Genomic DNA, 15,742 nt, shown 5'->3' with positions numbered 1-15,742 from the left:
ATCATTATTGACAGCAATTGATTCCGAAGCAACATTCTTTACTGTAATTGATCTCAAGAATGCCTTTTTCAGCGTCCCAATAGATCCGGAAAGCCAATATTTGTTCGGATTCAGTTTAAATGGGCGCAGCTTTAAATTCTCACGCGCTCCCCAAGGATTCACAGAAAGCCCCAGCATCTACAGCCAAGCACTGAAACGAGAACTTGACAGTATCCACATGCCAGTCAATACTGCACTGCTTCAATATGTCGATGATCTGCTGATCACCGCGAGAAGCGAACCTGAATGTGAAAAGGCTTCTCTGACAGTTTTACATTTTCTAGCCGACAAGGGGCACAAGGTGTCTCCTTCTAAGCTGCAATTCTGTGTCCAGCGAGTTATTTATCTTGGTCACTCGCTGTCCAAGGAGGGAAGGCAGCTTACACCCGACCGCATTCAGTTAATTGCTAACATGTCAATACCCCAGACCCAAAAGGAAGTGCGGGCTTTTATAGGCCTCACTTCATATTGTAGGCAGTGGATCCCTCAGTACGCATTTCTAGCAAAACCACTCATTCAGTTAACCACACAGGAGGCAGCCACATCGACTGTTCTCCCTTGGACTCAGGAACATACACAAGCTTTTGAAAGCCTAAAGGAAGCTTTATGTCAAGCACCTGTTTTAGCAACACCATGTTATAGCAAACATTTTACACTCTTTGTTACAGAGCGTGAAGGTACTGCCTTGTCAGTACTCACTCAGGATCAAGCAGGATCACGCAAGCCATGTGCTTATTTTTCCAGTACATTAGATCCCGTAGCTCAGGCTTTGCCTGCATGCCTGAAATCAGTGGCGGCGACAGCTTTAGCAATCAGACAAAGCGATGCCATAGTATTAGGACATCCATTGACAGTACAAGTACCACATGCAGTAGAGGTTCTTGTGAACCGAACACAAACACAACACTTGACCATAGCAAGACTTACCGGTTATGAACTGACATTGTTTCAACCACACATAGAGATCCGACGGTGTAATACATTGAATCCTGCTACACTATTACCTGTAATTGGAACAGACCCACTAGCTCATGATTGTGTTGAAATCATTGAAATAAAGACGAAACCTAGACAAGACTTGACAGACGTTCCATTGTTAGATCCAGACCTGACGTTGTATGTAGACGGATCGTGCATGAGAACAAGTACAGGAGATTTAGTGGCCGCGTATGCAGTCACAACAGACACTGAAGTTATTGAGACAAATTGTATAGATACTTTGTCAGCCCAAGCAGCAGAACTTATTGCTCTAACACAAGCCTGTATTCAAGCCACAAATAAGAAAGTTAATGTATACACTGACTCACGTTATGCATTCGGAGTTGTACACGACTTCGGCGTACTGTGGCGAGAGAGAGGTTATTTAACCTCCCATGGTGCCCACATTCAGCACGGACCCCTCATTCATGCCTTGTTAGACGCAATACATCTACCCACTGCTATATCGATTATGAAATGTAAAGCACACACGAAGGTTACTGATATCATTTCTCAAGGCAATGATTTAGCTGACAGAACAGCTAAACAGACTGCTCAGAATCGCACATTAGACATGACAAAGCCAATAGTTCAGACACCAACACAGTGTATGACAATTAAGGATCCCGCACTTGACGTAATTGACATACAGACACATGCTACTGCAGAAGAATTAAAGAAATGGACTGAACTAGGAGGGATCCAGACAGATCAGGGATGGATGACGAAGGAGAAATCTGTATGGTTTCTTCCTGACTCTATGGTCCAAGCCATTATAGCTACAATTCACAGCCCGGCGCATTTAGGAGAAAAAGCTATGCTAGATAGCATTCAACACATTTGGTTCAATAAACATTTACGAGCAGCAGCTAAACAAAAGGTCCGTACCTGTATGATATGTTGTCAGTTCAACCCGGGAAAAAGTGTTCCCGTAGAACAGGGTGGATTCCAGACTCCTGATCATCCTTTTGAAGTGCTCCAAATGGATTATATCCAGATGGAACGATGTCGAGGATTCAAATATGTTCTTGTAGTTGTCTGCGCTCTCTCCCGATGGACTGAGGCGTACCCAGTATCAGATTACACGGCCCCGACTACTGCCAAACAGTTAGTTCGAGAATTCTTCCCACGGTACGGGCTACCACGTGTTGTATACTCAGATAACGGCCAGCCTTTCTCATCCGAATTAATGAAACATGTCTCACTTTTGTTGGGATATCAGTGGAAGTTCCACTGTGTCCGACACCCCGAGGCAGCAGGTCTCGTGGAACGACATAATCAAATTTTGAAAATCAGATTGTCTAAAATATGTAAGGAAAAAGGTGTTGACTGGATAGTAGCCTTACCAGTTGCACTATTTTACATAAGAATGGTAGCACACTCTCGAACAGGGCTATCCCCGTATGAGGTGATCTTCGGAAGGCCACCAAATATGTGGGGGACGCCTGTACCACGTAAAATAACTGATGTTAATTGTAATATGCTGACAGATTACCTGGCTTCCTTGATGTCTGCACTACAATCTTGTCGTTCACAGGTAGCTGCAGCTTTTCCTGACAACACTGAGGTGAAACCCCATGACGTTGCTCCGGGGGATCTGGTGTTTGTGAGGAATTTCGATCGGCAAACCCAATTGGAGCCCAGGTGGAAAACACCGAAGCTAGTCCTGCTGACCACAAGAACAGCCGTGAAAGTGGAGGGCCGCAAAGGATGGATACATTCCAGTCACGTTAAGAAATTTCATGGACTATCCTCGGATATAGACACTGTGCCCTGCACTCCCTCACAGACTGATTCAAAACTTCCCTTTGTTGAAAGGAATGACTCTCAGAACTATAAATTAAAACTTAGGCCCAAACAGTCGAGCAATTTGATTGTTTAAGTCCTCTCCAAGGTGAAGCGGTTGAATTGTCTCTGACATGTATCCCTTGGACCTGAGTAGAGAAAATACCAGAGAAATGTTGAAACGACAGGCGTATTGTAAATCACTGCGTAGCTACTGTGTGAGGACGTTATTAATTCTGTTTTTATTGAGTGTTTTAATAATCATTACGAGTGTGATTTTGCACATATATCATCCTATTTCTAGACATGTTTATAATATTACTGCTGAACATTCTTTTAGTGACCTACCGCCACATGAATTATCTTATAGACTTGCGCTGCGCAATAACACCTTCATTAGTATGTTACATCATTCCCATCAGACTAGTAATGCCACCAATTGTTGGGTGTGTGGCCGACTCCCTCCCTATCAGAATAACAAAGGAGTTCTGCCTTTCTTTCCACATCCGTTCACACACAATGGCTCCTGTGGAGCATGGTTTAGTTTACTAAATTCCATAGACCCAGACACAGCAGTTTATCAACAACATTGGATATGGGGAAATCTGAATCTAGTTTTATTCAAAGTCTGTCACCCTAATAAGGAGGGTCACCCCAGTAGAACAGGAACTGATTTAGAAAATGAAGTGTATAAATTAGGTAATTTTACGCCTAACCTCATGATTTTGAATGTCAAATCCGAAGTTGAATTAATTCTGCCCACTATGTCAGTATTTCCAGTTAAGGGTGAATTATGTGTGAGAAAAGTTGGTTCCATACACATGGGCCATAGCAAATGCGTTACTACAGTAGACTATAGTGATCAAGGGAAATCTTCATTTAGAGCTTCTCGCCATTCTTACTTTATATGTGGTCAGACGGCATATATGCGTCTGCCTCTAGATTGGGATGGTACCTGTTACATAGCATTCCTTTTGCCACCTGTTTTCCTAGCTCCCCCTGATTATTATCGAAATGTTCATTTAGTACACAAAAGAGAGCGTAGAGATCTCCCAGTTGTCGATTATACTGAAACGGCATGGGACAAGTATGTAGATTTCAATAAAGGTATCTTTCCTTATATAGGTACAATATCAAATAGTAAGCTGATACGCAGACTCACCAAGACTCTTGAAGCTGTAGTAAACGAGACTATAGCCGCCCTAGGCAATCTGACAGAGGAACAATCAGTGATGAGAATTGTTGTTCTCCAGAATCGTCTTGTCCTTGACGTCATCCTGGCCGATAGGGGCGGAGCTTGCAGGGTCATCGGATCCAGCTGCTGCGTATTCATACCAGAAAATTCGCCATCTGTATATAAAGCTATAACACACCTTCATAAGATTGTAAGCCAGATACACGAGAATCCAGGCACTTGGACGTGGTCCGGGTGGTTTTGGAGTGTGATATCAGCCTGGGGATGGAGAGTTCTATCCTTCCTAGGTATTGGCCTTCTTATGCTCTTCAGTTGTTGTTTATGCCTACAATGTGGACCAGCGATTTGTGGTCTGTGTGCCACATCATGCATTCCATATCAAAGTTCTCGTTCTAAATGCCGGAAAAAGAAGGAAGAAGAAATGATGCTCCATGAGCAAATCGATGGAATAATGAAGATTGATATCTCTTGAAGGGCAAGTAGGGGACAAGGAGGGAATGTGGAAATGTGGATTTTCCTGATCAGTTATGTCCCCTATCTTGGACCCCAACGATTCTATGTGCATGTCACAAGTACATGTGTGTTCCCTCCAGTTCCAGTTTCCAAGACGCAAACATATGTGTGTCTACCGTCGACATGTTCTCTGTCAGATCCGCCATCAATGGGCTGGATATTCAATTCCTAAGTATGAAAAGCCACCGACTTTATATGGCTAAGGTACTCCATTTTTACAGTTCAGGCAAGTAGGCCCGATTCTTTCCTCAAAGCCTTTCCCTGCTCTCTGTCTCTGACAGTTTCAGCTTGAGCTCGCATCTGTATCCATGAACTTTGTCCTACTCCCTGTGCAGCTAACGGTGCCTGCCTCGGCCAGTTTTCGCCTGCCTGCCAAGAAGCTGTATTTCACCTTCGAATTATCTAGTTTGCTCTTCAGCCGATGCATTCCTGTCTAGTGATTTAGGTAAACATTTCCTTTAGCTCACAGGCAAAGGACTCAGCCTTTCCGTCCTCCTGCAAGTGATTCATAGCCCTGTTGCCATGGAAAGTTTTCTGCCCCTCGCTTCTCATATAGACACTTAGACGCTTGTACACGCACATACAGTTAGTATAGAATAGATTCTGTCCGAGAGTCCTTCCTTGTGGATAACATAGTTCTCTAAACATAGGATGTTAGATATGATTTGGGATTAGGTTGACATGACCCCCTAGACTTCTCGTCTCCACATGTAGAGCTAAATGTCAAGTCCCCTTCACCCCCTAGTTGCACGTCAATCACACGTCATGCTGCTGCGCACGCATCCATGTTAAGTATTATCGTATAGATCCACCTATGTAAGATAATGAGAGCCAATCATGTTTCTTTTTGCTCCTTATTACGCCTAGTTTCAATTACGTATCACTATGTTAATTTATCTTATCAATTGTTACGCCTTTCTGCACTTGTTTCATTGTAAATGTATGACCTATAAAAGTTACTTCTTGTCAATAAAGTATTGTACTTCACTTCCTGAACCCTCGTGGTGACGGAACCTGAAGGCCGCGACTCGAGTCGGCCATTTTGAATGGAATAAAGCCCATTTAGAAAACCTCTTATACCACGGATTCTGCCTCTTGTTATTCTGAGCTATTTTACTTTATTTTAAGGATTCCGTATGAAATTCAGTTTCGGTAAAAAGAATATTTACCACAGATCGTGGGATCCAGTAAGAGTCTCAATGTCTGTTAGAGGGATAGGGTAGCGGGACAGTCTTAGTACCAACCAGGTACGGAAGGGCTCTGTGCCAGACCTTGAGTGCTGGTCTCAGAGCGGCTCGGACGTGGGGAGCCGCGACGGCGTCTGCAGGGCTCGGGTGGTAGTTCCGCTTGGGTCGAGCCGCGACACAGTCAACAGGGCTCCGGTGGTAGGTCCGCTTCGGTCGAGCCGCGACGAGGTCAGCTGGGCTCTGATGGTAAGGTTCAACAAGGTCTGGCCGCGACGGCGTCAGCAGGACCCAAAGGTTCGTGAAGGTCTTTAAGCACGGTGGAGCCGCGACGTCGTCAGCAGGGCTCAGATTGTAGGTTCAGGTTGAGTCTTCTTCCGTGGGGTCAGCCGCGATCCGATCAGCAGGGCTCTTGACTCCGGGATACAACTGTTGTCCTGTTGTCGGGTCGCCCCAGATATAGGACTGGAGCCCTTTGATGTCCGGACCCTTGCGCCCGGAGGGGCGGAGAGGCCGGGTAGGGCGCGGCCAGACGCCCAGCAGGAGAGGCGCCAGGCCCCAGAGAGCTGTGGGGTGATCGCACCTAGGTTGGGGGTCCTATCGATACTGCCCTCCGCCGGGAGTGGGAAGGGTTCACGTGGTATCCCCCGGGCCAGGGGTTGGCGCCTCGATGTCGGGCCTCGCTGGAACAGAGGCCGGGTGAAGCGGGGTCACGCAGGTGGTCACGTGGAGTGACGTATAATCCAAAATGGAGGAGCTCCGAGGTGCATGGGACCTCGTGCGGCTTAGCGAGGGGGAACAGGACCACGCCACGAGGCCGGCTCCCACAGTTATCAAATGTATGCCTGAAGTGACCACTAGAATGATGGTGGAGATGTTAAAGGGTGCTTCTGGAGAAAGGATTACCTCGTGTCTTTGTTACTAATAATGGAACACAACTCATTTCACATGACATAAAATCTATTCTGGATTAGTGTGGTATATCCACCATCGCACAGCACTTAACTCCCAAACCAAAGGCATGGCAGTTCAGGCCAACCGCTTAGTGAAGGGTACCATACCCATGGTCATAGTGGGAATGATGTGAAGGCAATGGTGGATGATATGGTGTGGGCCCATCGCACCACAGCGCATTGTGTAACTGGGGTTTCTTCTTTTGAGAAAATGTGCTGAAGAATGCCAGGCACTAAGTTGACCCCTGCGTGGCTAACGAGTTCTTGTCATAAGTATGGTGGACAGGAGATCATGGTCGATGGTAAAGGTGTGTGTGCAGGGAACTGGGTCAAAATAAGACATGGAAGGCTTTGCAAAGGGTTGTTTAAGTTTTGGGGCCCATTTCAAGTCAAAGCAGTGTTTGACAGTTATGTGCTTTTGGCCAATGGTAACAATGGAACAAACGCAAAGTGGCATTGTATCAGAAAGGGGTGGTTGTGGACAGTAAAGTGATGAGGCGTAATTGTGTCGGGTTGCGTGTCGGTATGAGCAGGTTCATGTTGATTAGTAAATAGCCGGTCAGCAATAGGATGGTGTTGGGTTTTTTACGCATTGAGTGCTACCTATGTGTGGTGGTTATTTACACATTGTGCGAGTCTTCTTGTTTTCCCTTACTTAGGTTGCCACAAATGTGGTTATTATTGAAGGGACATGTTTATTTGAATCTTGTATATTTTCCTGTTTTTGTCTTTCTTTCTTTTATTGGTTTGTAATTTGCTCTCTGCTGTTCAGTAGATGGGGGTGTAGTACTTGGGACTTAGAGTGTTCTCCATGCGACACTCAGAATGCAAATACCTTACATTTCGACACCATACACTTAACCTTTTAAATGCGTGGAAGTGAAAATTGTAAAGATGAGGCGTCAGAAGGTTTGCTTTTAAGTAATTTATTCCTCTACAGGACGACACACTCAACCGGAGGCACGGGGCATACTGAGTTCCTCAGGGTAACACCAACGTTCTAAACTGTCAACAAGGAATGTCAGCTGTCAACATTCCAGCTGCTAACTGTCGCGCGCAGGAGGGAGGGGCGCGCGGTGAGAAGCAATAGGCTAAGGGAAAAGGTTAGGTACACAACACAACACATCTCCCTCCCATATGAATGGAAAACTTAAAGGAAGAAGGTAAGAAAGAAGGGAACACAGGCAAGAGCCATGTCTAGTTAAACATTCACAATATAGTCATTATATTTGCATGGTCTAACTACACTGCAACAGTATCTGCTGGTGATGGTCACTTCGTTCCCAGTGTTATTCTCTGGCACCAATTCATGACTCAGTTCTTGTCTGTCACTTGAATCCACGGAACTACTTGTGGCACCCGTATCAAGAAAACTGACTTCTCCTCTAGGCCCTGAAACCTCTTGGTCTTCCACCGACACCTGATCACTGGCCTTACCAGGAGATGCCTCGGGAATGCTTGTGCTAGGTTCTCTCATCCCCCCAATGGTTTCGATATTCTCACCACCATCACTACCTCCTTTGTTTCCTCCTATAGTTTGTGGTAACATGCCATCAAAATCATCCTCCGAATCAGATGAAACATGTTGTATCCAAACCTGCTTGTATGGCACATCCCATTCCTCATCCGCTATCTTTCGTTCTTGTCCAGTTTTGTCCTTTTGAACACCATCTGTCCTCTTACAGACAGACATTGCCGATGCGTGCCATGCTCTTCTATCACTAAGGGGTGTAGAGTTGCAATGCCCCTTTTCCACCTTTTGTGGATTTGTAAATCTCCTTTGTTCTTTTACAACATTAGCACTCCTTTTCATTCTCACCTCGTCACCTACGCGCGGTGAGAAGCAATAGGCTAAGGGAAAAGGTTATGTACACAACACAACAAATACAAAAGCCTCTGACCGAAAATGGCTTCATATTGCCGTTTACGCAATGCCAAACTCTGGAGTCCACAGTCCAGAATTACCCAGGTAAAGCATTATTTTAGAAAGGTTTTCATTTTCCCTTACTCCTCGTTACTATATGTCTTTTGTCCCGCAATATTGGCGAGCTGGTGAAAACGTGAGCACTTCTTGTTCCTCACAACCAATCAGCTAAGTGGAAACATTTTCTGTTAAAGGGGGGAAAGTGAGATTACCTTAGAATGGACGGAGAAACTCTTCTTACCAGATTGGCTGATTGACCTCCTGTCAAATATTAATTGGTTGCAACAACAGAAGCTTGCCTTTTGTGGCTTCTGATTGGCTGGGAAAACACATACCAGCTAGTCATTGGCTGAGAGGTTCCAGAGTATGCACGTTACCCGACGAAGCATTTAGTTGCTGCACGCCCCGCCTTTCGTCAGGGGGGGGGTGAGGTGAGATAGCTGAGGAAGAGAGTGTTGACATGCCTACTTTTTACTGGGTGAACTGCGTGTCCTTATTTGCCTTAGTGAATTGACACACGAGACAGCTGGAATACACTGGTGATCCGTGTAAAGCGGATCGCTGCTGGTGAGTACTTTCCCTTTAGATTTCACTCACACTGCGCCCCCTGTCCTATTTGGCAAGATCCATCGAGAGCCACCCGGTCAGTACCTTTGTCAAGCGCGCGTCACCCCAGGTGCCCCGCCCTCCCCCGCTCCGACCTCAGTGGCTCCCGCTTGGAAGGTCCCTCTCCTGCTACCCTGTCACGGGCCTGCACCCCCGCCGGGGCCACTACTAGTGCGGTGAGTGCCATTTGCGACTCTTGGTTGTTGAGAGGAGGCGCCGACTGGCGCGCGGTGATGGCCTGGGATGCCCCCGGACTGACCACCTAGTCCTCTACGAGGCCGAACTGTCCGGTTCTGCATCATCGCTCCGTGGGGGCGGGGCTGAGCCTCCTCTAGTTTCGCGAACGACGCTCTGTGGGGCTGCGGCTGGGCAGCTCCCACCGCCACACAGTTTGTGATGGAGCTTCGCTGCAGCCCTCCAACTCGCTGCCCCTGGGCTCCACCTGACAGTTTGTGGTTGCTGTTGGATGCCTGTGATTTTTAAGTCCGCTCATAAGGTTGAGGAGAGATCCTCGGGTTTACTACCAGAGCTCCCTTTTAAATTAATTGGAATGAATTGGACATGAAGGTGAAACTACAGCCTTCAATTTTGCGTTTTAAGATTTTATGTTTGTAAAAGTAATCGTATGTTTCGTCTCGCATACATAGGTTTGGCAAAATGTAACTTGGTAGTTCTAAATGTTTCTCTTTTGGATTTGTAGTGTGTCTAGAACAGGTTAGTATTTCTTTATAGTCTATCTTTCATTGTCAATAAAATGTCCATATTTTAAACGTTCCATTGTAATTGTCCCCGTTGCACCCTAACATGATGTGACTGTGCTGTGTACTAGGAATTTGAGCAAGACTTTAACTTTACTCACCCCCATTTGAAAGGGCATATGTGGTTCATGAAGAGCTTTACTTGGGCAGGTACTTAGTACCTGTATTTAACTTCATTTTGGTAGGAAGTTCTTGGAAACGGTGCAATACTATTAGTGGGAGACTACCGGCCCTTCCCAGTAACAGACAGGTACTCTTGGATAGTTAGTACCTGTATTCGTTCCGAGCGCTATAATCATGGTATTCGGTACTAAAGCATTCACGGCAGCCTGTATGTAGGTTTCTGTTTTTCTGGTCTGGACGGTGACTATTTTGTGAGGGAGGGAGTGGTCTGTACCCACGTTTAGCTGTTTACGTATGTGAACAACTTTTACTTTCGTATATATTCTAATGAAGCAGGAGGGCCCTCTAAAGTGAACAATGACAGGTACTGTCCATGATATTTACTCTAAATACACCACTCCCCCTTTTAGCATTGACATCAGATGATTTTAGTGCATCACGTCTCTCAGTAAGGCAAACGCTTCTTCATTGTGTGAAGTAAAGCGTCTTTAATCCAGCATGTCCATGCTGCAGCATCCTTTTTTAAATTGTTCACTGGTGGACTCGGGATTATTTCAATAACTGCAAAATGTTGACTTCGCAACTATACATTTAGTGGCCACAAGCTGTTGTACCTGTTGTGTCGAGGTGCCAAAACAGGATCACACCAAAAGGCAGATTTGCAGTAACATTACCTCTAAACACGTGCTGCATAGGAATGCAGATACCACGAGAGAAAGGATTTCTATTCTGGGCAGATTAATCCCTGATATTTTGGCTAAATTAGTAATAATTGTATCTTGTTCTTTGGCAGGTGTAGGCTGTCTGGGCCAGGCGTTAAAGTGGTAACTGCTGTTCTCCTACCGGCCAACTCATCCATAAGAACAACAGTACCATCGCCACACAGCAGTGTCAACAAACAGCAACATTTTGCCACCTGCCAGCAACACCAAACTACAGCTCTTTGTCTTATTTGGACCCCTTTGAACCTAGACTCCGGTGCTTCCTCGCATGTCACGTCTTTATTCCCTGATTTCCCCAACAGCCACTCTAAGATACTTGGATCCTGAACTTGAGCGGAAAAGCTTAGCTTGCTGACAGTGCAGGTTTTGTGTCCTGGGAAAGGGGCACATTTGCACTGCTTCTCTATTTTTTGCTCTGGGGCGACTGTGGTGGGCCACTGCCCTTATCAGTGGGCAGAATTTGGCAGCTGCCCTTGCTGTGGATGAGAAACACTACAAGTGCCCCGCTACTTCATGGAATGGCGAAGAATGCCGGCCTGTAATCCATACTGTCATGTGACTGCAGAACTGTGAGGAGGAGCTGGTGAGTGTCTTCAGGCCCAAGTGCTAATGAGTATTTTTTTTTTCTCAGGCCAGAACAGCTGCTGAGTGCTTTCTAACAGTGTGAGTGTCGTCCTGGTGCACTGGCTGTTTCCAGTCCAGGGCATTAGTGAGCACCAGCTGTTTATTGGTGTGTAGTCTGACTGAAACATTGAGTGGCCCTTTGCAGCTCCAGCCCAAAACGTCCAGTAACGCTCCTGTCCCCTTCTGACATACCAGATAATGTAGCGAATGCCACTTCACCTCCTGAATCAGGGCCATATATACCCCCGCCCCAACTTCAATAACCAAAACAACAATTTTGTCTCGACTACCAAGATTTGGAGTGGATCAGCCTATCTTAACCACCCACCATAAGACCTGAAGAGTTACTGGTAGCCCCTGCAATACCTGAGGTGTATATAATATAGTTGTTCTCAACATACCAAAGACTTCTATATATGTTCACCCAAAGCTTCGTGGTCTCTGAATTTGTTCCATGGTGAGTTGTGGTTCCGAAGTCACTTCCTGTTATTGACACTCTCTGATCCTGTTCCCTGGGTGACACCGGATTCTTTAATTGCTTTGTTTAAAATCCAAGATCCCTAAAAATAGTTTTTAGACACTTGAGTTTTTTTTTGTATCTTTTTAATCCTTCTCCCAACCATCCAACTAGAACAAAAACGTGTGTTCCCTCTTAATTTATTGGTGGACTGAAGGCCCCATTCGTTTCCCTCTTAAGGCCAGGGCCCAAAACCTTGGAAACTGGGTTTTATGAAGACCTCTGGCCTGTACTCAAAGTAAGATCCATGTGGAACTAGAACACCCCAAAACATATTTTGCCACGATAAACTGTAAACGTGCTTCGTCTTTAGAGTACTGAAACATTTCTATCTGTGGGCACCCCAGTGGGAATGCTTTTTATTCCCTGTTTTTTTTTTTATACCCCACCCACAGGTTGTCTCTTGCCTAGCTTTTTATCCATGAAAGCCTGGTGTCAATTTTTACAATCTCTGAAGATAACACAGCAATTATGCCTTCACACTGCAGGACTAGGAGTCAACCAAATCAATATTATTTTACCTTTCCTCCCCATCCAGTATATTCTTATCTCACAAATGTACAGCGTCTGCTGTATTGCACTAGATATACCCCACCCGTAATTAGAACTTTTCTGTGAACCCCTCCTTTTTCCACAAAGCTCTTTAATACCCGCCCTTTCTTCCTCAGTGCATATCGAGTGTTTATCACAAGTTCTTGACCTACCCTTCCACCAAAGACATATAAAGCCCTTCATAAGGCGCACCCCATGAGATTTAAGTGCAGCCCCTGTTCTGCTGTGGATCAATCACACCAGTGGTTCAGCTTGGGATCCTTACATTGTTCCATGTCGCAGCCCTGCTTAGAATATCTGAGAGTAATGTTCCGGCATGCCCAGAGGCCCCAAATGACTTGTTTCCCATTGCATACATCTTGGTTTCTGCGCTGTGATATGGTGGTTTATAGTGCGTGGTGCATCCTGGATGCTTAGTGTCATTGTGATTATTGGTTGGGCTGCTAAGAACATGTGCGCGCATCTTGGCTCCTTTCCATGATTGTAGAAGTATCCTCACCTAATGTGGCTTCTTACATGGGTATCTTGTATGTTTTTGTTATCTCTGGCTTTTTCCTGAATCTGTGCAGTGTTCCCGCCTCTTTCCCCCAGTTCTGTATACATTAGCTTCCCTCCCTTAATACGTGTTTATATTTCCAGAGATTTTGAGTTTGTTGAGAGCGTTGTGCCCCATCCTCCCGTTTTCTTATTTTGTACTCAATCTAAGTTTATGCCATTGTTGTCTTCCTCCCCACAAATGCTCCGGCTGCTGTTTTGTATTCTTTCTTTGAGCAGTGTCTGCCCTCCCCTCCTACGTGCCGCGCTGCCGTCCGTCTCTTGTTTTGAAAGCTCGCTCTCTTCCTTTGGATCTGAGCTGTAGCAGCAGTGTGCTTTCCCCTCCCCCCTCTCCATGACCAGCTCTGCGTTTTCCATAGACGTTCTCTTACACTCGCCGACTTTCATTCCTGCAGTCCTTTCATGGCTCACTGCTACACGCTCTTGGTGGGAAATCGAACCTTTTATGGCCCAGAAGCCTGAATTTGCTGCTTTTTTTGGTGATATTTGTGGTCTGTAAAACCAAGCGCTTACCCGGTGTGCGCTCAGCGTGTGTGTTTGTCTTTACCTCCCGTTTCGCCCTGGATTTAAATGGAGATGGGTATAGTCGTTAAGACCCGCTATACCACTGAATTTTTGATTTATTTCATTGATTTTTTTTTTTTTTCTCGTGGCAACAAACCCCCAAGAAGGTTGATCTGAAAACGTGACTGCACACGTTAAAATGCAACGCATAGATTACGCATTCTTGTTTTCTATGCAGTTAAATTCCTTGTGTTTCTGCTTGCATTGTGCTCTGTCGTAGCTACAATTTTTAGTTGGTTTCTGACATCACAGGATCCTTTATTTTCCTTTTATTTTATTGTTTTCCCCCCTCGACCTTCTTGAGCAGTGCGTGGGAGGAGTGGAGTGATCACGTCCTTGTGTGGGCGAGACAGCATTGATTGTAGATCGCATGAGCCTTGGACAGCTTATCTGCCTCGGAGTGAGCGTTGGTGTATCTGCTCCTTGCATTAGACCAAACAGTATTGTTTTTGGTGTTAAGAGATCTGCATATTCTTGACGTCCTAGTTTATTGCGCGTCCAAGAAGAAGGCTGGTCTATGGTCGTAGTTATGTTTGTCTCTTTTGTCTTTATGCCTGTCCATATTTTGGCGTTATATTTGTCTGAAGTGGACTACTTTGTGCTGCCGCCCCTCTTCATGTTAGTTTGGTGTAGCCATAAAAGCTAATTGAATTGGAATTATAACTGTGGCTTGGGGAGAGAGCTGTTGGTCCGCTCTGGTCACTTCTGGCCTGCGGTTTCCTTGCACCCCCACCAGCCGGACTTGAAAATGAATACCCACAAACACATGTATTTATTTTTTTACATATGAGCTTCCATAGGCCGGTCCAAGGTTACACCCTACTCACTGGAGTGAACTGATGTGGACATTTAAGTTAATGGCTAGTACAAAGTTGACCTCCTTTTGGAGCGGATGTATCAATGTGACTAGGAAGTATGAAATTTCCCAAGGTTGGCATTTCTGTTGAGTGGAACCTCTCTAGGGCACTAGAAGTGTAATGGAATCATGGCGTGTAGTTAGTTACATGTATTCTGCTGCTCTTGACACCCCTGGTAATCCCAGTAGTTGTATTTTACGTGTACATCTCAGTACACGTCTTTAGTCCTCTCGTGGCTGAATATCTCTCAACGGGCATGGGTCCAGGAGTCACTTGTCAACACCAAACAAGAGGAGTGTTTTTATTTATTTTTTATTATTCAAAGTACGCTGTAACTTTAAAAACGCGAATGAGCGAATCTATAGTACAGTTATATAACCTAGTTGATTTCTCCACGTTAATACTATACGAGCGTTTCGTTCATGGTAAATACATGTTTTGAAGGGATCTCACTAAATTGGCTGGCTGGGCCAGTATGCGGACACGTGTGGTGTGGTTAGAAAGGATCCCCGTCTATTCCCAGCTCCTGTCTGCGCGCGCTGGCTCTGCATATGCTGTGAAGGTCATGGGTTCAGGCTTTGTCTGCGGAGAGTGAGGGAGGCTTGGCTCCCTGCCACCTCCTCCCTCCCCCACCCTCTCGCTCTGCCTTGTCCCAGGGACGGCTTCCCATTGGCGGAGAAAAAAAGAACACTTTCTATGTTAGACAATGAAGATTTTATTGGCACGTTTTTGAAGGACTGAGTTGCCCGTTTATCCTCGCTGTTATGTTCATCCATTTCTCGTGCTGCTATATTACATGAGCGTGTTCAGGCAATATGTTAAAATGATTATTTACGTGGTTTTCTTTAACGTCGACCAGGCCCGCCTGGGCGCTGTGCAGAAAATGGGTGACATGTCTGCTGCCTAAACGGAGAATAAAAACACACCGTGCAAAAGTACGTATACATTTGTCAAATAGCAGAAACATGTTCAAGCATGTATAATGCGTACTTTGACACAGAAAAAGGCAATATTTCCTTGGATGGGGAAAATATCTGACTGCATAACATAAGTAATAGATTTGAAATCGAGCTCTGCAAACTATCCAAACAGGCGAGCAAAATCTATCACCTGCACGTGGCCAAGTTGATCACATTTTAGTGTTACTACTGCTTGGTCACATAATGTTTGAATGTGTCAAGTGCGTTCTTTCCTGAGGAGGTTCTACATTTTCGGGACTATCTGTCGGACCCCTATTCAAGTCGAGTAAAATATGGGCTGGCTTATTAGCAGCGAAATAGGTATGCGGATTAT

At 45.4% G+C, this 15,742-nt stretch overlaps 1 protein-coding gene across 8 annotated transcripts in view; it reads left to right on the top strand.

Moving 5' to 3' along the window:
* Window positions 1-8,932: 8,932 nt before the first annotated feature.
* The window catches only part of ZNF609 (zinc finger protein 609), an 873,827-nt gene continuing 867,017 nt past the window's right edge, over window positions 8,933-15,742 (top strand). For 3 of the 8 annotated variants that reach the window (XM_085643984.1, XM_085643986.1, XM_085643979.1), the window contains exons 1-2: window positions 9,243-9,353; window positions 10,852-11,363. The gene's annotated coding sequence lies outside the window, so the exon portion shown is untranslated. Of the gene's footprint in view, window positions 9,139-9,235; window positions 9,354-10,851; window positions 11,364-15,742 lie in introns of those variants that run through there. The other 5 variants (XM_085643985.1, XM_085643980.1, XM_085643981.1 and 2 more) reach the window with 4 other exon arrangements.

This window comes from Triturus cristatus, chromosome 3_1 (genome assembly GCF_964204655.1).
Source record: "Triturus cristatus chromosome 3_1, aTriCri1.1, whole genome shotgun sequence".
In the NCBI taxonomy this organism is placed as follows: Eukaryota; Metazoa; Chordata; class Amphibia; order Caudata; family Salamandridae; genus Triturus; species Triturus cristatus.
The sequence above is the reverse complement of the archived record's forward strand: the minus strand, read 5'-3'. Positions and strand labels throughout refer to the sequence as shown.